Source organism: Corvus moneduloides, chromosome 5, assembly GCF_009650955.1.
Source record: "Corvus moneduloides isolate bCorMon1 chromosome 5, bCorMon1.pri, whole genome shotgun sequence".
NCBI classification, from domain to species: domain Eukaryota; kingdom Metazoa; phylum Chordata; class Aves; order Passeriformes; family Corvidae; genus Corvus; species Corvus moneduloides.
The window spans coordinates 66,197,085-66,216,880 of record NC_045480.1 but is presented as its reverse complement, the minus strand read 5'-3'; the positions used below and the strand labels follow the sequence as shown (position 1 = coordinate 66,216,880).

The 19,796-nt window shown below is 36.9% G+C and overlaps 1 long non-coding RNA gene across 2 annotated transcripts in view; it reads right to left on the bottom strand.

Moving 5' to 3' along the window:
• Positions 1-12,145: 12,145 nt before the first annotated feature.
• Positions 12,146-19,796, bottom strand: part of LOC116444546 — an 86,716-nt gene continuing 79,065 nt past the window's right edge. The window contains exons 2-4 of one of the 2 annotated variants that reach the window (XR_004240379.1): positions 16,535-16,673; positions 15,681-15,763; positions 12,146-13,383 (exon numbers count right to left, since the gene is read on the bottom strand). This is a non-coding gene — a long non-coding RNA (uncharacterized LOC116444546). The remainder of the gene's footprint in view (positions 13,384-15,680; positions 15,764-16,534; positions 16,674-19,796) is intronic. The other variant, XR_004240380.1, reaches the window with a different exon arrangement.

Genomic DNA, 19,796 nt, shown 5'->3' with positions numbered 1-19,796 from the left:
ACAGAAAGAAAAATCCAGAGCAGAGGGTGAAGTTGTACTTGACCACACCTTGGTTTGTCCTTGTTTTGCTGTGCCTGTAGATACTGCAAGTGCAGCCCCAAATACAGTTTTGTTGCCATTCTGACTAAATGCTATAGAGCAGCCAGTCTTCAAGGCTAAATGCCCATGAGGCTCTATATTCACTTTCTGAGAATAACAACTCTTGATAACACACAGAAAAAGTTTTATCTATATAAAAAAATATTAAGCAAATAGCAGGATATCACTATTAGCAGTAAAGCTGCAATACTACCTTGTTCTTACAAAATCTAATCAAACAATTTCCTCCTTATGGTAGCAATGGTTTCTGACAGAGATGACTAAATAATAAAACTTTTTTCTACAAGTTCATTGGAAAGAAATATCAAAATGTGGGGTCTGTGCTGTGCAATGAGGTTTTCTGTTGGTAGTTTCTTCCTTTGTACAGCCTACTTAGGTGTTGTGTACTCTTATCCTGCAGCTTGCACTCAAAGTCCCCCTATTTATCAAGAAAATAATGATCATTTAATGACTAGGTCCTCAGACATATTTTTGTCTTTATGGTTCCTGTACTATTACCTTCTAGTGACAATACCAGAAGTGATGATTCTTATTTTGGGGGGAGTGGAAGAACACTAAAAATTATAAAAAACCTCAGGTAAGTCTTCCAGAGAGAAGAGCAATTATTTTTATTTTCACCTACTGTTACCTGAAAAAAAAAATATTAAAATAATTTTTAAGAAATCCTTTTATTTCTATATTTTTCTTCTTTTCAGATCACATGTCTGATAATTGCTGGGGTCTGAAAATTGGGAATGCCCATTAAAAGAAATTACAGTTCATTTCTTTCCTACTCACAGGGCATAGGTTATCCTCACTTCTTCCATACCACATAGAGGCAATATTTACCATTATTGGGCCTTGGAATTTAGAACAAAGCACACTTTAGCTTCTGTCATAGCACAAGTAATAAAATGTAAGTTACTCAAATGAAGACATATCAAAGTATATTTTATGATGATCTGAGTCAGAACACATAACTGATTTCTTTTGGTTTACTCCCTAAATATGGTAAAACGCACTGGTGGAAAGTTAGAGGTATTACCAAATATGCAGCACACAAAAGACACAAATGTACAGTTTAATCTGACATATATTTTTGTATCCTCTCCCCCAGTCAATGTGTATACTTTAGATATTTTTCTGCATTTTAGTCTTACAGATGATGGTGTATATCTTTATCAATATTTGTACAAAAATATATACACACTATATACATATATATATACATCAATCTCCATGTATATATATATTTATAAAGAGGGAAAGCAAGTTAGCTTTATATAACTGCATTGAGTTAAAAAGGGAAAAGGGAGAATAAAATTAGCTTGGCATGACTGTGAGATTAGACACTAAAATTATCCTCCTGCAATCATATTTAATTCTCTAAACAACTTTAAATAATTTGCTTAGGCACACTACTTTCTAGTGAAACTAATGAAAAAAACATGCAGCCTCTGTGTTCATTTTTCTTGAATATTCAAACCTCTAAATGAAATAAGAATCTTTTTCTAAGCCTTTTTTTTTTAATCAGTTCATCTCTATAACACTCTCTTTGCTTACTCGAGCTGCCATTTTAGGCAATAGATTGTGCTAGAAGTGCTCATATTCCCTAAGTTTATTCATTTAAGGAACTTAAGGGATATTACATGACTATAGCCACCTATGGAATTAAACAAAATTTGCCAATATCAGACAATATTTTCCCTCAAGTTAAAAAAACAAAAACAAAAAAGAAAAACAAACACAACAAAACAAAAAGCAGGTAGCATTTGTTCACGTGAATTCGACCACAGAAGAAAAAATACAATAGCCAGACACCTAATTTATTCCAGGTGAGTTTTTTTCAGTTTTGTTTTCACTCTGTTCCAGGCATTAAACAATTTAGAGAGACTATTAGCACTGATTTGAATATGTACCTTTCCTCATGTTATGTGTTTCTGAAAATTCAGTTAATTTGCCCAGAGCTACAGAGCTCATTCCTGAGTACACCAGACCTCACATTGCTACTAAAAAAAGAACTGGTTCTACACTTGTTTGGCATTTTTTCACTCCATCAACATATTTTGCCACATGCAAATCAATGGATACAGCTGTTACTCAATCAGTCAAAGATCACTTACAACTTCTGGTGGCCTTTACTTACAAATTCTTTCCTCTGTCTCATCCCATCAGCTTCTGTGCCTCATGCAGATCAACCAGTAACCAGCAGAAGTGCCAATAACAATCAGGTGGGCTTGCTTTTCAGGTAGCCCTGGTGCTTTACCTCATTCTTTGTTTCCTAGAGTCATATGCAAGGTTTGCAGCTAATGACTTTCCCTCTGGCCACTGTTTGGTGGAAATCCAGCCCAACCCAATGCCACCCTGAGTAACTGCGGACATTCTGGCTAAGCAAGACTGCTAAATATTTGGGGGGTTAGGTTTAAATAGGCAGGCAATTCCCCAAAAGAGACAGTGTGTTCTAAGTCTGTGTGTAATGATTTCACTTTGCAAGAACATAATTTTCTGCTTTCTGGTAGAACTAGTCTTCCAATATGGTTGCTACATAACAAAACTTAGGTTCTTGTTACCTGCTGCTGGAAAGACTGATCTCTCACCACTATTGGTTGCAACAATTTTGTCAACAGTGATTTTCTTATATTTTATTTAAATGTCAAGTGGAAAGCTAGAATATGCCTTGTGAAATAGCTTAGATGAGCAGTCTAGAGATGCCTAGCAGGTAAAGTATTCAGGCAAACCAAGTATTTTTGATTCTTAGCAATACTACCTTCCTAGTACCTTTCAGGGCATTTTCTGCAAGGTAATAGCTTTTTCTCCTTCTACAATTCTTAATCTGTGAGGTACATATGACAGGCCTAAATCATAAGTAACTTAATGTTTGCTTTGATAAAGTCAATATTAAAAATAATACTTCAAGCATCTAACTAGAAGCCATTTTCCTGTTTTACTCACTAACTGTTACTCTGTGTAAACTAAATACAAATTGCTTACAGAGGACTCTTAACAGCAGTGCTGCAATTATCTTTGGCAAACTTCTGGCAATTTGAGATATTCTTTCTGAAAATTGCATGTGGAAAAAGCAAGTGCAGCCTGTGGAATGTCTGTAGTATATTAACACAGATTTTTGGTTTAGTGTCCAGTAGCCTAAAAATTCAAGGATTTCAAAAGCATAACATAATTTAGCATTGTTGAAGATCTGTGCTATCCTCTGCTGTCATTAAAATCAATCCCAGTATAGCAAAATGTGTTTAAACTGATGTAATTCCATTCAAAATGCAAAAATCAAGGCCATATATTTCATGCTGTTGCTAACACTGCCAGAACCTGAACACTAATAAGGCGCTAATTAGGAACTGCCATTTTAAGTCTATCGTGCTTTTGCATGTGAATTTACCATATGCTCTAGATCAGATTGCCTACTGTGAAAAAGCTGAGATGGCTCAAGCGTATGATGTGCAATAAACCACTGCTTTTCAGTATTCTCTTCTCTAAAAATGTCTTTCGTCTGGTGATTGTTAAGTGTGGGTTTTTGAGACGATCACCGTATGTTTCTGCATCCCTTTTTTGTTTATTTTATCTGCTCAAGAAACCTGCTTTGGAAAATTATGGTGTAGTGCTAGAGAACTGTCCATGATTAATACCAAGAGCTACCCATGTGACTGCATTCTTCAGACATTTAACAGGGTCTATTTATTAACATTAGAGATTTGCAGCAAAATGAATCACATAATCAATGCTGTTGTCTGTTGTAATATGTTTAGATTATTTTAAAACTAAACTTCATTCTACTTTTTTTCTGTGTCCAGACATCAAATGTAGAAGAAATACCTGATATTACAGATAAACCACCTGTCCCATGGGCCTTGCGCTTGTGGCATTTTAGTCCTAAATTTAATCGCAGTAAATGGGAACAGTCTTTTTCTTGTCACAGTACACAAACTTTTCAAACTATGTATTTCTTAGAACACAGGTATTGTATGCAGAGCTGAAAATGGGAAGACAGCTTTAATTTGGAAAAAAACCCAAACCCCACAAAGTTCAGTTTGACAGTCAATTCCATGACAGTCAATATTTCATCTTGTTACAAAACTAAGCCATTATGTCATAATAAAATCTCAGGTTGCTGGAAACTGAATGCCTTTTGGATGTTTGCAAGGCAAAAAAAAGCATGTTCTGGATAGCATCAACAAGAGTGCAAGTAATTGAGATCTGACGTTACTTAGATTTGTTGACTTACTGTGAAAATTCAATGTTCAATATAAATCAGAATTTTCCATTTCTTATACGTGTTGATGTGGGCTACTGGTAACATCACATTGTGGCACAAAAAAATACAGCCTGCAGCTCTTAGTCATGTGTAATGTCCCTGGATATAGTTCCACATGGGTCCATTGGGAGGAAACAAACCAAAAGATTTATGGGAGAAAGGAATACAAGGTCAGACCCCTAAGGAACACCTAAGATCTTCAGAAAGTATCTGAAATTCAGCCTGCCCTTCCTAGTTGTCAGCAGCTTTGCATGCAGTATGTAGACAAGACTTTTGTCTGCCACGTTCGGAAAGAACAGACTTGATCTGCACACTTGTGATACAGAGGGAAAAATCTCAATTTACACCTTGTAGGAGGCACTAGGTATCTCATAGTATCATTAGGGTTGGAAAAGATCTCAGAGGTCATCGAGGCCAACCCTTGACCTAGCAGTACCACCACTAGGCCATGTCCCTAAGCAGCACATCTACAGATTATTTCAACGCTTCCAGGGATGGTGATTTCACCGCTTGAAATGTCAACCTGTTTCAATGTTTGACCACTCTTTCACTGAAGAAATCTTCCTGAATATGCAATTTAAACCTCCCCCGTCTGCATCACAGAAATTTGAGCAAGGTAATGTTGGTCACAGGGGCTCACAGTTTCCACTCCAGCAGAGGTGAAGCGGATACAGCACCACAGGACAGGCAAGATACAGGGCTAACTTATCTGATGGTGCAACACTGTATTCCTTAACTGATCACCTCTCTAGCTGGATGCAGGAGGGCCAGTTTGAAATCAAGCCCAGAGGCAGAAAAGCAGGTAATTGCATTGCCCCCAAAGAAACTTGGCAGAGAGATAGTGACTTAAAAATCATAATATTCCTCACAGACTCTCCCTTGTGCTGGGTGGAAATGAAGTGACATACAGCTCCACCTGGGGTGATGTATGAGCCAAGAAACATCAGTGTCATTGTGCCATCAGATGTGCTGGCAAATTATGCTTCTGCTCGGTCTTCATCTTTATCCATCTCTTGCCCCTTGTCTGCACAAAATGGGTTCTTATTTGCTCCTCAGAGCTTGCTCATGACCTGCACATAAAGCTGTGATAACTCCTGAGCTTAAAGAATAATAGGGTGACCTCCTCCTCCTCACACTTTTAACTTGAGAGGCAAAAGGTCTTCATTTTGCAAATAGGGACACAACTTTCTCGAAAGCAGCTTATATGTTCTCTAACACATTTAACCAAGAAATTATTGATACACAAGGGGAAATGTTGAAAAATACCATCTTGGAAGAGAAGCTTTCACAGACATTGGTTTACAAGAAGTAATAAGTTTAAGTGGATATTATTATACATTCTAAGTTAAAATCTTTCTCATAATTTCTATATGACAGTGAAAGTGTGAACATTAAGTTCTTTCTATGTAAACTAACAGAAAAATGATAGCATGAAATTTAGAGACTAACAGGGTTGCTAATATCTGAATCAATACTGCAAATCATGATAGCAGAGCTGGCTACTTATTTCTTGGAAAAAAAAATAGCAAACCTAGAGTACCATTAGATGCAACAAAGGATATCCCAGCTTTGTCTGGCTGGCTTACTTAGAACTCTTTTTCTTTGCCTGGAGACATAAAAGATCACGACAGAGTGAAACACCTTCACCTTTTAAGAGAAAAAACCTGAACTATGAGATGGATTCTATTAATGGAGACCTAACAAGACGTTCAAGCCAATGGTATTTTAAATAACATTACAAAGTTAAAGACCACACTAAGAGCACATGGCATAGAAGAAAAGTGGAAGGCAACCCTAACAGAATTAATTAAGTGTTTATATGCCCTGTACTGGCATGGCCATACTCTCTGGGGAAGTGACTACAGTACAAAAATCTCAAAACTTCAGGGTAGCTCGGCTGATCCTTTAATCACTGCATCCCTTGATGAAAACAAAACTACAACAGAAAGTAAAACACCAGTCTTTGAATTTCTGTGCTTCTCTTGGGCTGCACTGCTGGCATTTGATGAGCAGCAGCCCCAAACCCAGCCCTGAGGGAGGAGCCCTGCTGATGCTGGGCAGTCGCTTGTCCCTAGAATCCCTCAGAGTGGGAAGCCCTCTGGTCGGTGCCTGTGTTGCTCCGTCCTCAAAAAGCATCCTCCTCTCAGCTCACCAAAATACCCCTCTGCAGCTGACAAATTTGTGCTAGCAGACAAAAATAACTCTGCAGGGGAAGTTTACAAGTACTTGCCGGCATGTGTATAAATAAATGTTGCTCTTTCCAAATACACACAGGGTATGCACCTTTCACATACCCTGGGGCTCACCCATAACTGCAGAGTCCCAAAACACCCCAGTGTAGAGCAGAGATTAAATTTAACTGTGTTAGAAAAATGCCTGGGCTTGTCATAAGAAAACAGAGGTGATTTTAGGCATAAGACCCTGGACAAGGTCAGGGAAGGGCAAGGTCAGGCTCAGCAGCAGACAGCTTTGGTGACCTTGCACAGGTGTTTGCACCTCGAGTCCTCCCCTTTTTGAAACAGTTCTGTAAGGTCTTCTTGTCTCTCTCTCTGTCTTGCTGTTCAGACTGCAGCTTCCTCAGACTAATTCCTTTTGTGCTAAATGTAAAAGACTCAATCTGCATTACATGATGGAACTAGATATTTGTTGTAGGGAGTTAAAATGAGACTGATTTTCTCTTATGTAAGCAGGATGGCAAGACTCAGAAAGGACGGAAAAGACCTCCAAGTCCAGCCATCAAGTACCTCCTAATCTGGACCTACTCATTGAATTCCAGACTCACTTGAACCCGTCTGTCATGAACATTCCTGCTTGGATAATTTTCAACTTTATTTGGAGCACCCTAGGTCCCTCATTTTTTTGAGAAAATAACCTGATATGAGGCCTTTCACGGCTTTCATTGGCCATGGGAAGAAAACATCACAAAATTAGTATTTTGGATGATGGAAAAACTCTCAGAGAGAGTTTAATATGTTAGGGGGAATGAGAAAAGCAGAAAAACTATCAAAGTAATACCATGGTGGAGGTGCAATTCAGGCAGCATATCAAGAGAAGTGAGGGCAAAAAGAGAGAAATGTTGCACTTTGAAAGCCTCATCGTCTGAAACATAAAGTGCTTTCTTCCATTTGCAGTTAAAATTCACCCAGTGTCGAAGGAAACAGGGGCAAAAATTGCCTTCATCCCCACCCACCTTAGTGTTTTGTACTGCAGGACAACCCCTGAGCAGTCTGCAGGGGGAAGGGAAGGAAAGCGGAATGCACAGGATTGTCCAGGTCTGACCTTTCATTTCTTTTGCCTGAGAACCCCAGTAGTTGTTTCCTCTCTCATTATCACCACACATTTCAGCTGCTGCCATGAGGAGTGGCATTCTTGTTCTCTGCAGTCAGTCAGTTATTTATGGAACATGACTGTCTTCCTAATTTACAGCAGTTTCTCATGGAATACCTAGCTAGCAACCTGCTTACTCTTGCTCATATCATTTTGTTTTTATAAACCTGTGTTAAATGTAAACAGAACAACCCTATAACCTTTTATACCAATTTAGAGATTTAATTGCAAGCCAAATAAAAGAGAAGGAGTGACAGATTGGTGTTACTGAACTTAGGAGCAAATCTGTGTTCTTTTTCTTGAAGTTCATACAAGCTGTGTCAGAAGAGATCAACTAGTCCACAGGCTTGTGGCTCACAGGACATTAAGTGTAGCTCAGAAAGCACAGTAAAATAACTTTACATGAGTGTGTCCATGTGTTAACCTTTATTCTCCAGGCCCTTTCTGTCCTCCAGAAGCACAGAAGATGTGGTTTTAGCTCTATATAAAAATGTCTGCAGTTTAGGAAGAAGCTTTACCCTTTGCACCAAGGGGTTTCTGTGAGATAGGATGGTGTTTCATCTGAGACATGGCTGCTGAACTCTTCAGTCATCGGTAAGCAGTTCTCAGAGTAGGCCCATTCATTTCTGTAGGGCCATTTATAAAACAAATTACTGTGCGTGCAAGGTAACATTAATGACAACTGCTCCCTGCAAATAAATAGTACCTGGAGGCTAAGAAACCTGGTGGAAGCATTGCTTACTTGAATAAAAAACAAAGCTTGTGTTTAAAGTGTGAACATTTTGTTTATTCAAGCAACATTTAATCCAAGCATGACAACAATAAAATTTTTTACTTCTATTTTCCCATCATTCCAGAGCCATGGTTTGCAAAATTAAAAATGACTTATTGCTTTAGCAGTTATCCCCATTTCCTTTTCCTTATGATGGCTGATTAGCATCCATGGACTTCTGTCGAGTGAATCTTACAAGGGGTGCAAGTGAATAATCCTTCATTTGCTTTCAGTTTCTAGGAAAATAGTTTCTTTACCTGTTGCTTGTTTTAAAAAGTTAACAAAATTGTCATGAAGCCTCAGAGAATAACTTAGCTCCAGCTAAGCATGTTTCATGTTACGATACAATAAGCCTCCCACATCACTTCTTCAAATCCTATTTTTAAAAAGAATCAAAACTTTGCATGCCATGGAATCAATGGGGAAATGGGAAATGTGCAGTCACTAGAAATTCATTTGGTATTCATCATAACAGCATTTATCATAATGTACTCATTTGCCATTCCTGTGGCTGTCACACGTAAGAGAGTTCATTATAACGTACACAGCTAATGAGCATATAAAGTGTTACTGAATCAACATTACAGTGCAACATTTTCTTATTTGCATTATTCACATGCTTCAGGTTTTAATACAAACCAGGGAAAGAATAAAAGGGCAGCTTTGAAAGGAAAACAAATATTATATGCACATGTGCATTTCCACTATCTACTATAATATCACTTCTTTCTAGGCATCTGCTGCTTCCCACCTAGTTTGTGTGCATTGTTTTATAAAAGATCTCCTACTCGTCATTCTCTACATTTTTTCAAGCTACATTCAATTCCTCTGATTCTTTTACTTGCTTACTACATGCCTCCTTCCTACAGAGTTCCTGCAACACCTTAATTTCTGCATTTTTAGAAGAAAAATGGATTCACACTTATCTATTCTTGGTGGGATGAGAAGGACAGCCGCCTTAGTTTACAGAATAATCCCTGTTTCAGGTAGCTTTCCAACTCTGTTGTTCATAGCGACTTTTTAATGTCGATCCACCTCAAGTCCCCATTCCAGAATCTGTGCAAATAGTCTGAAAAATCATCAAATTCTCAGCAATGGTATAAAGCATTTCAAAGCATATTGTGCATTTTCTTAAATCCATTTAATATATCCACCCTTTCCACTAAAGTCTGCAGCACAAAATTGTTTGAAACTAGAAGAACAAGATTTTGCTGCAGGTATTTAGACAGCCTAAGCTTAGATTTAAGTCTATATAAACAGCTACTCTAAGAAATTAGACCATTTACTTGGTGTCTGAACGGAAAACTGTTAAAACAATGGAAAATTTAAAAAAGCTTTTATTTTTAAATAAAAATATTTATTTAAAAATTTATAAAATTTATAAAAGTCATGACTACAAGTGGGATTTTGTATTTGGCTGTTAAAAAAATGATTTTGTAAGTGTAACTAACTCGTATGTAGTAATTTAAGGTGAGTGGAAGAAACACAGCTTCACTTATATTAGAGTTGTTTTTTTCCTCCATTACAGTTATCATGCTCCCAACTGTGTTTGCTTAAGCACTGAAACACATTTGGGCCTGGTAAACAGCTAAATAACTGTGTTTCTTGTTTGTTAGAATTTAGAAGCAGCATAATGAGAAGAGGAAATCTTTATCAGACAGAATTATCGAAGACTTGCCTTCATTGAGGTAACACTAATATTTGTGTGTGATTGAAAGAAATGAAAACAGAGAAGAGACTGCAAACACAGATTTTTAAAGAGAGACTATAAGATACAGTAGTAAGAGATACAGAAAATTAAAGGGATAATACCTTTTGTTATCAAAATGAGAGTTGTACATCAAGGGAGACCCAAAACTTCATCTACAATCACTTTTAAGTCTCTAGTATATAAGGCATATTTATTTGCAATTTTAAAATAAGGACTGGATATAAAAATTGCTGATATAAGACACTACTCTGGGTGTATTTTAAAGTAACTTGAAGCTTGTTTCTTTTACTGCTTTACTTCCCCTGCAAAATTATCAGCATACAAAACGTGAGAGACCTCTGAATCCCTGAGGTCTGATGAGGTCATAAGACTGGGGAGAGTTGGAACTGCCAAAGCTGTTTCCATAGAGTAGGTGAAATGTTGATCACAAATTAGATATACCAGCTGAAATGTGCAAACATATAGTGGGGTTTAAATGAAAGAATCCTTACTGTGTCTACTAAATGCCTTCCCCGTCCTAAATATATTGCTTTCTTGGAAAACATTTCCCCTTTCACATCAGTGATTCTGTTGCCAGGTTCTATCTGCTAATCATCTACAATTCAATTTTGGGGTATATGCTCAGCTGCTTAAATTTTCTGCTCAGCAGACATGCACTGGGTTTTGTTTTCTACCAAAAATTAGAAAAAGTGTTTGAGAGGTACTGAAAAATGTTTTCCTCTAACCACATAACTGGAAGAGCATCCATTTAACCAAATGCTACTCCCAAGTCAGCAGTCAGACCTGTGCTCCACGTGACTCTTCTAGTACTTGCAGATTGTTATTTGCTCTAAATAACAATCTAAATAATTCCTGCAGCTCTGTTTTATTATGATATTATCAATTGCGGCTTTTTGCTCCTTTGGTGCTTTTAGTATAGGATAAATGACTCATTTGGTAAGAGTTAAATGCAGGAAGGTAAAGCCAGGTCATAATATCGTGCTAGAAATGTGTGTGCAGCACATGACATAAGCTTCAGCACAGCGGGGGTTTAGGCTTTATTGACAAGCCTGAAAACATTATCTCATAAATTCATTGCACATAATTCCTGAGTAATCAAGGATTTTGAGCATTTTTATGTATTTTTTAAATGAAATATGCATATTACAGATTGAAAATAATGAATGTTATGATTGGGAGAAATGTACCACTTATATGTACTCAAAGCCTTCAACCAAACCCTTTCATTAAAGAAGAATCATTTTAGGCTAAATATTAAGGAAGTTGGAGTCTCCTTTAGGTAGAAATCTCCTGTTTGTGCTTTCTGGTAGCAATAAAACTAACATTGCCATTTGTTTGAATATAAAATACATTTAAACAGAACATAAATGCATAGTGAAGCCCACCTGAGACCACAGCAACTCAGTTTAAGGATGTACAATGATAGAAGCAGGGCTTTAGAGCAATATGTCCATGTTCACCATTTGCTTATATAATTTTACAAAGTCCAAGTTTGCAAAGAGACAAAGGCAAATCTCAGCCCTCATCTGACTCCCCACTGGATCCAAGGCCAAGCAACACGACAACCCTCTTGGAATAACCTTGGCTAACTCACTTTGAGTCCTCTGTATTCCATAGTACAACACCAACCGTGTCTTCCCATTGCTGACATCGCTACAAGATCTCCCTAAAAAGGACAGTACACCCAGGACATGCCCATCCACCCCTCAGGTAAGTGTGCTCTGAGGCCTTTGCGAAGAGGCAGCAGAAGCTCAGCCTTTCCTCTTTTCCATATTTCAGAGCTCTCCCAAAAGTGGTGATCTTGGATCTCTGCTCAATTAGTTTGAATTACAGGAGATAATTCCGTCTGCCAAGTATTGAACTGTGCAATGTAGGCACGAACATTCAAGCTACTTGGCTGAATGCCCTTTACAGTAACCTTAATTCATCTTACACTAAATTAGGACATCTAATTCACTGCCACCAAATCACCAACCAGCTCAGAGGACAGTGAGGCAAAGAACATATTTAATTTTCTAATAAGCTCTACTGTTTACCTGTTCTCTCCGTGAATTGCTATGTGTTTCCTTATAACATTATTCCTTGTTCACTAATACAGTATCCCCTTATGTCTTTATTCTCTGTCCACCATAGAAATCTTTCAATAGCAATATGATTCTTTGGCTGATATTAGCAAAGAATGAACACTGCCAATGTCCACTCTCATTTTCATTAAATGATCTATGCCTTTTTATAGATCCTATTCTTCGCAAGTCCTTGTGTAATGGCGAGCAACAGGTTTCTTAATTTTTCATTCAATATAGCTTTCATTTATATTTTATTCATTTAAATTGTCCTTGTCTATAGGGAACATGCTACAGCCATATAATAGATTTCAAGGGTCTATTGTTTCTGCACTGAGCATCAGGACAAAGAACTAGAAAATATAGTTATAATAAGGATAAAGGACTAGAAAAGAAAGTTATACTCGAAGAACTTACTGTACACATTTAGACACACTTCTCTGAGAGCCTCTTTTCCTCCATAGAGTGGATTCACTATTGGAAGAGACCTGGGTTCAAATGGCAGTTAAGTACATTTGATTGCCAGTAAATCTGGGATAGTTGTACTGTCTTATTTCTTCAGATGAGGACAATAACATTTTATTCAAAATTAAATAATTTGAAATGTGTTCTGTTAGCTGAAAAAAATAAGCATAGTCTTCAATTCTCTGGTTCCAAGAAGAGGTGAAATTGTATTTCAAAAGGCAAACCTCAAAACATGAAAGGTCTGTGAAGAAAGTCAAATGGAACTCAAATTTTACCATGCTATCTTTGTTCTGAGGAATACTAGTCTAAGTCTCCAAGATTAACTGATGTAGGATATATCTCTATGAGGAAAGTGTCCAAAATTGCCAGGAAGAATCTCCAAACAGGTGCTGCTGAACAAGAAGCCAGTTCAAAAAGTGGTAAACACATAACACAACTCTGTCAGACTGCAACTCTAAGGGACATAATGCCTGAAATCAATTATTCAACCCATTTATTCACAGCTCTCTACTATGGAATGACCTAAAAAAGACTGGATGCAGTCAATACCATGCAGTGCCAGAGCAATTGCATCCAACTAAAACTGGAGCTTTTCTGCATTTCTGTTATGTTCCACAGTCTTCTTCTGTACTGAAGGCAGCTACTTCTGCTTGATTTTTTTCTTTGTCCATTGGAGTAACATGTGATGACCCATAAAATTCTGCAAAATATCATTGATGTCAGTGGTTAAAATGCAAGCAAATATTAATATTAAATATTCAATCTACAAAATATACATTTTAATTAGTACATTTGACATATTAAAAATCAACACTTGAGTAGTAAAAAGATTCTGCAGTTTAGGCTACACTCCACATGAATGATCATTTCAAAACTAAGAGATGCAAATTTAATCAATAGATTTAAAACTTTACATCACTTGAGGTACTCAAATTACTTCTAATCAGCCTAGTAAAGTAAAAGCAGCATTTAATTGTTGTTCCTACCCCCTCTTTGAAAGACAATCCCAGCTTCAGGCTGGAATTTGCTCAGAATTAGCTAGATTATCTGCAGCTTTTGCTCTTCCTTTTTGTTCTTGACAATTAAAGGTATACTATAATGTCAGGAAAACAAATAGGTTAAAACCCCAGATATCATTTCATCATTTAAGAAACTTGTGCTGAGTTAATGGATTTAAAAAAATAATATGGGTAAAGTGTCATTTTCTCATTTTAATACATTTAACAAAGCTGAAGTATTTTGTTGCTGATGAGATATCAAGCTTTATATTTAAATCAACCTCTAAATTTGTGTGCTTATTTTCCAGAATTATTTTAAAAATTGCTTGTTTTGTGAAACAGGCAGTATAAAGCTCTCATGGTTTGGTAACTTATAGTATTAACCACAAACTGTCAAAAGTTAAAATCTCTTCTTTTTTCCCCTCCCAATTTTTAATTTTACAACCTACATGTTAACAATGTTGTCACACCCATCTGTTAAAATATATGCAAGACACCTTGAAACACAATTCACACTGAATTTTAGCCCTGAAATATATTTTATTTTTCCAGAATGTTCTTCAACAACTTGTTGAATGTACTTCTGAAAAAGGGCAAGAAAGACTGAAGACCTAATTTTACATTTTTACATGAAAAGTCACACTGACATTGATAGAATTACCCACTTGATGACTTTTTACATCTGGAATTAGTATGATTTTTTTCACTGTATTTTCTAGAATTATAACTGTACAGTAATAATTACACATGCAGTTGAACGTATCTTAAAAATTCTTCAGCTCAATACATAGCCTGGAGATTTTCAGGCTAAATCTTTTGACAGCATGCGAAAGCCTATATTTCCTTTGAAATGAACAGGTGGAATTATAACAGAGAAGAATATGAAAATTTTACTCTTTTTCCTTAAAGTTGTCTGTGGTAAGTGCTGCATGAGAAAGCCCCACGCTTTCAAATGGAGCAGAATAACTTCTTCATAAATTCTGGTATGCCACTACCCAGCTATTTAGCCTGCAATAGTATTGTATTTATATGAAGAAACTTTTCGACAACATATTTAAATTGTTATTCACACAGTTTTCCCATGAGCCACTAGAATTACATAAATAATTATAACCTGGGGTTACTAGTGGCTTGTCTTCAGTGAAAAGTCAGCTTCTGAGTCATGGACAACAGGGTACTTAGACACCAGCATGATGTGAACTGGGTCAGCAATCTTTCCACAAATTTCAAGGACAAAAATCATATGACACACACTTAAGAAGAAAACCCCCGGGCATCGCAACAGAATCACTCTTGTATTCTCTGATACCAGATGAGTCACTCCAGCAGGAGTTTCCAGGGCAAAATATTTTTGGACATGAGAGGAAAGCAGAGAATATATTTCATGTTGTACACAGGCTATTGCACTGTCTCAGCACTGTGACTTCCTAGAAGATGTGAGCTAAAACCAGCCACAGATTTCTGACACTGACACATTTCAGCAAGCAAACAATGCTAGTTACTCTGTGGTGTTGTGAGGACACTAACATATTCAGCAGTACACTTCTCAGTGTAAGATGGACTATCAGTAAAAACTCACAGGTTGCTGTGAAGGTTATGTCCTTCCCATGCATGCAAATCCAGATAGGATTCTGACTGAAATATTGAGTTATTCCCTCAAATCCACATATGGGGGTTATCAGTTGTTAGGTGGGAAAAAATAAAACCCGTAACAGGATATTAGAACTTTACCATGCATCACCAACCCCTCATTTAATAAATGGTGCTAGCGTGACTAAAGAAAGATCTAGCAAGGAGCTTTTGAAGGAAAGGCTGGGCCTGCAAATAGAAAGAGGGCAGCAGCTATTTTTTCATATGCAGCAAGCTCAGATTTTACTTCTTTTGCTACCAAATGGGAACTACGTCCCGTACCATCTTTTGACATCCTTTGACAAGGGTGACAAAGCACTGTTCAAGGGCTGGTGTGAAACCCACCCCCCTTCTCTTTTCTTCCACTTACAGATGTTATGTAGAGTACTTGCACAGACAGGTCTTGTCACCCATGTTCAGAGAGGGCCATAGGAGAAGAAAATCCAAAGAAAGCTGAAAGAAAAGCACAGAAAGAGCTAACTTTTTAATTTGATTCAAGTGCATTCTGTCAAGATTTTATTCTTCACCTGTGATCGTGAACTGCTCTTGGCAACTCCAAGTCATAGCCCAACTCTTGCAACGTTTGGTATGACTTGCAGTACAGATTTTAATTGTTTTTAAGATTGGAAATGATCATCAGGCTAGCATACATTTTCTTTTGTTGTCCTTTAGGATAGAGTGCTTCCCTGTGAAACACTTTTGCCTGAGCTTCATAGGCATTGTGTAAGAAATAAGAAACTTCGAGATTGTCATATTTCCAAATTGTCATGTAATTCAAAAGGACCATTGTTCTTTCCAGAAATTTAATGTATTATTTGCTGTGTAAAAATCTATACTGCTTGTATTTTCTTATCGTTTCCAACTTGTATGCAATAGTTAAAATTAGGCAACATTCAATATTTTATTTACTAGTAGAAAAATAATTTAATACTCTGAACAGTTGTGTTCAGGAATCCATATATTGTCTGAAACAGTCAAGTTATGGGCTTTTCGCCGATTTTACAGACACTAAAATGTCAGTTATTTATTTACTTTACTAGATAATGTATGAGCAATCAGTTATCCTCTGACCTCAGATCCCCCGGGCACTTCCCATCTGTCAGACATTTCTGTAACTACATGTTCTTTCCCAACATCAGACTAATGCACTAGGCTTGTACACATCCCTTACAATGAAAAAAGCTGAAACAAAAACAAGAAAGGTGTCACATCCAAAAAACTAACCTTTGTTTTCCCCATTCCTCTGCAAAACTCCAGGGAGTCATTGTTTTTACTGTGTGTTTGAGCTTCATAATGTTATACATCTGTAAGACCATCAGGTTGTTTTTTCCTTTGGTGAGACTGAAAGCTTGAACTCTGTTCACTAAGGCAAAAAAAAAATCTTTTCAATGAGGCAGAACCTCAAGGGACCTCCTGTGAGTCTGTGGCAGACCCATCAAAAACATGATCCCTAAGGGCTGTTTATTTTCCTCTCATTAATTCTTTGAGAAGGTAATTTTAATGAAATACAGAGTAATTGGACCTCTTTAAATGGTTAAATGGGGAGCTTCCTGGAAATATTTTCCCTGTGTATTTACACAGGAACATTTAAAGTGTAAATATGGTCCCAGGGTAGTTTTCTCACATTGTAATGGATTTAATACAGTGGTTCAGATTCAGAGTTGACATAAGTGTTCTGCAAATATAGTGCCATTAAAGTCAATGAGGCTAAGTCAATTTACACCAGTTAAGGGTATGACAGTGTGTACAGAAGATTTTTTTGGCATAATCATCCTGGGTTTGATAGCTTCATGGGCTGAGGGAGCTTTTAATATGATTGTGGGGCTTCCTGTAAAAAGGAGTTCTTCTGACATACAGAGGAAATGTGTGGGGAAAAGGAGAAGAAAAAGTTAAAAAGTCTGGTTATGATACAATAATATTGAAACATCTGCAGTATAAGAAAACTGTATTGGTAGATGCCTTCATTTTCCGATGGGTGGGCAAGTGACTTGGACTGCCTCAGCTGTTAGAGAGGTACAGGGATATGTTTTGTATTTCTACCTCGCCACAACCCATTAAAAGAAGCACGTATCTCATTCTATCCCACAGATCTAAAGGTCTCTCCCACGTGCTGTAAAGCAACAGCACACCACCCTGGGAAGAAATCACTATGATAGCCACCTGAGGGCATGCTAGGAAAAGAAGAAATTTGAGTCTTGTATACAAGTGTGGCTTTGACTCACCCAAACCCACAAAAACTTCTAGGAACTATATCTTTTATTGTATTTATTTGGTTCATTGTTTTCCCACAGATTATTTGCCTTTCATCTTTGTGACTCACTAGTCGGGAGCTAAGAGCATCTGAGGCATGGGCCTGAAAGGAAACGTACTGGGCTGGTAAAAACAAGTTTGCTCTTCATTTGTGCAATACATCCTTCTGCTTTGGGAAGCAGTTCTCTGCAAGCAGAAAACATGAACAAAAAAGTAAAATCGTCCATTTTCCAGTTATTCTAAACAGTTTAAAGTTTTCTTTATTGTTGTTTTTTTCACTACTCTTCTCTAACTCCCTCCTCTAATCCGCATCTCCACAGAATACTTGCCCTTATTACAAGGGCCCAACACCCAACAGGTACTTTATAAATATATACAGGTTACATATTCAGCCTCATTTTCTGATTTATTTCCTCATGACATTTACTTTGCCTAGTCTGGTTGTTGTGGCCTTTATTGCTAAAGTTACCTGACAAGCTTCCCCATCACCACCTGGCTTTTAATATAAAAATATTGGAAGAATACAACAACTGAAAGATAACATTACTTATTAACAACTTTATCCCATTACTGAAACAAATACCTACTTTTATTCACTAAAGGCTTTCTTGGTACTTAAAAAAATTTCAAAATATGTTTTGGGAAATTCAGGTTACTTTTTTTTATGTTATTCGTTATAAAGTAAAAAGAATCTAGAAACTATTTCTATGTGGTTGTGAACCTATTTTGTCAAACTGTGCTGGGAAAGGTAGTGGCACGTATTTGGTATAAAGTATAGCACTACAGACTCATTCCTTCAGGATAGTTTTTGAGCCTTTTCTGAATTTTACAACAGCCTAGAAGACTTCATGGAGGCACTTGCATTTTCCTTTTGGGAGAATGGGAAATATTTTTAGTGTTAAACACAAAAGGAAGGAAATCACAACCCTACTTGCAGCATTAATTAAAAAAGAGAATCATCCAAGATTTGTTCATTTCCTTTAGTAGACTCAAATTACAGTGTTACAAATAGATTTTGAAAGTGTGGAGTTTTGACTTGAAAAAATAATAGCACATAATAGCCTTATCTGATGCGTGGAAGAGATGTAAACCAAATGAGCAGGAGCACCATAATTAGTAAAAAGTACCAGAAAAGGAGTTCTGATGTGGTTATATTGTGAGAAATAATGGACCTGCTTGCAGAGAGAATATTCCACTTGATATATATACTTTTTAAGTTTACCAGTGGGAAAGTTATGTCAGGCACATGCACAAGCTTTAGTCTGTATTTTTCAACACGTTATTTAAAGCACAGGCTGGTAAATACCTACTCAGGTTTTACTCATTGCTCCAAGAGGCAACTGCATTTCCCTTAATATGCTTGGATAATAAAACAGTTGGTGGTAATTATCTTAATGATTTCAGCATGAAGATTAGTAACCCTTGTAATTTTTATCCTTCCTAGTATAAACCAATTTACAAGGGCTCAAAGTACCTGTTAAACTGCCAAAGTAGTGTACACATTTTCAGCACTCAAATTAACCTCTGAGTTTAGAACAGCAATACTTTTTTCTATACAAAAGTGATGCCTCTCTACTTTTTAAGTAGGAAGCATTAGTAATTGAAATACTAATTGGGAACAGACGTTGGATTTAAAGCACTTTTTCCAGAAGGAATGAGGAAATGCTACTCTTCAAAATGAAATTTGGATATAAATGACCCAAGAAAAAAACACCCTCCTTTTCCTCTGTTTTTTTAGAGTTTTCGTACATTGGAATTATCATCATTACTGTAGCAATACATTATGTGTGTTTTGTATAGCATGTATAAAACCCACAATAATACTATATATTTTGTATATATAGAGAGAGAGATATTATCGAAGTCAGTGAAGACCCTCAAATTAACACAGTTCAAAGGCACATAACTGGATGCATGTTGCAGCCCCTCTTTATTCTGTAAGTCGGTTCAATAAATTCTGCTTCAGTGTGAGGTTAAGTAACCCCCTAACCTAAACACACAAACACATTCTGCAGTTACACCAAGAGCCACTTGCGTACTCCTAATCTGTCTGTAAAGAATTCCATTAAGGAATTGCTCTCCCACGTATGATCAGTGAAATACAATACATCTTTGTACAGATGAAGATTGAAAAGCAGTCAAACACTGTTTTTAAAAGACTGGTAGATACATCCTTGTCCAGTAGTTCAATTTACTGTTGAACCTGTGTACTTTTTAATTACAAACAAAGTGTTTG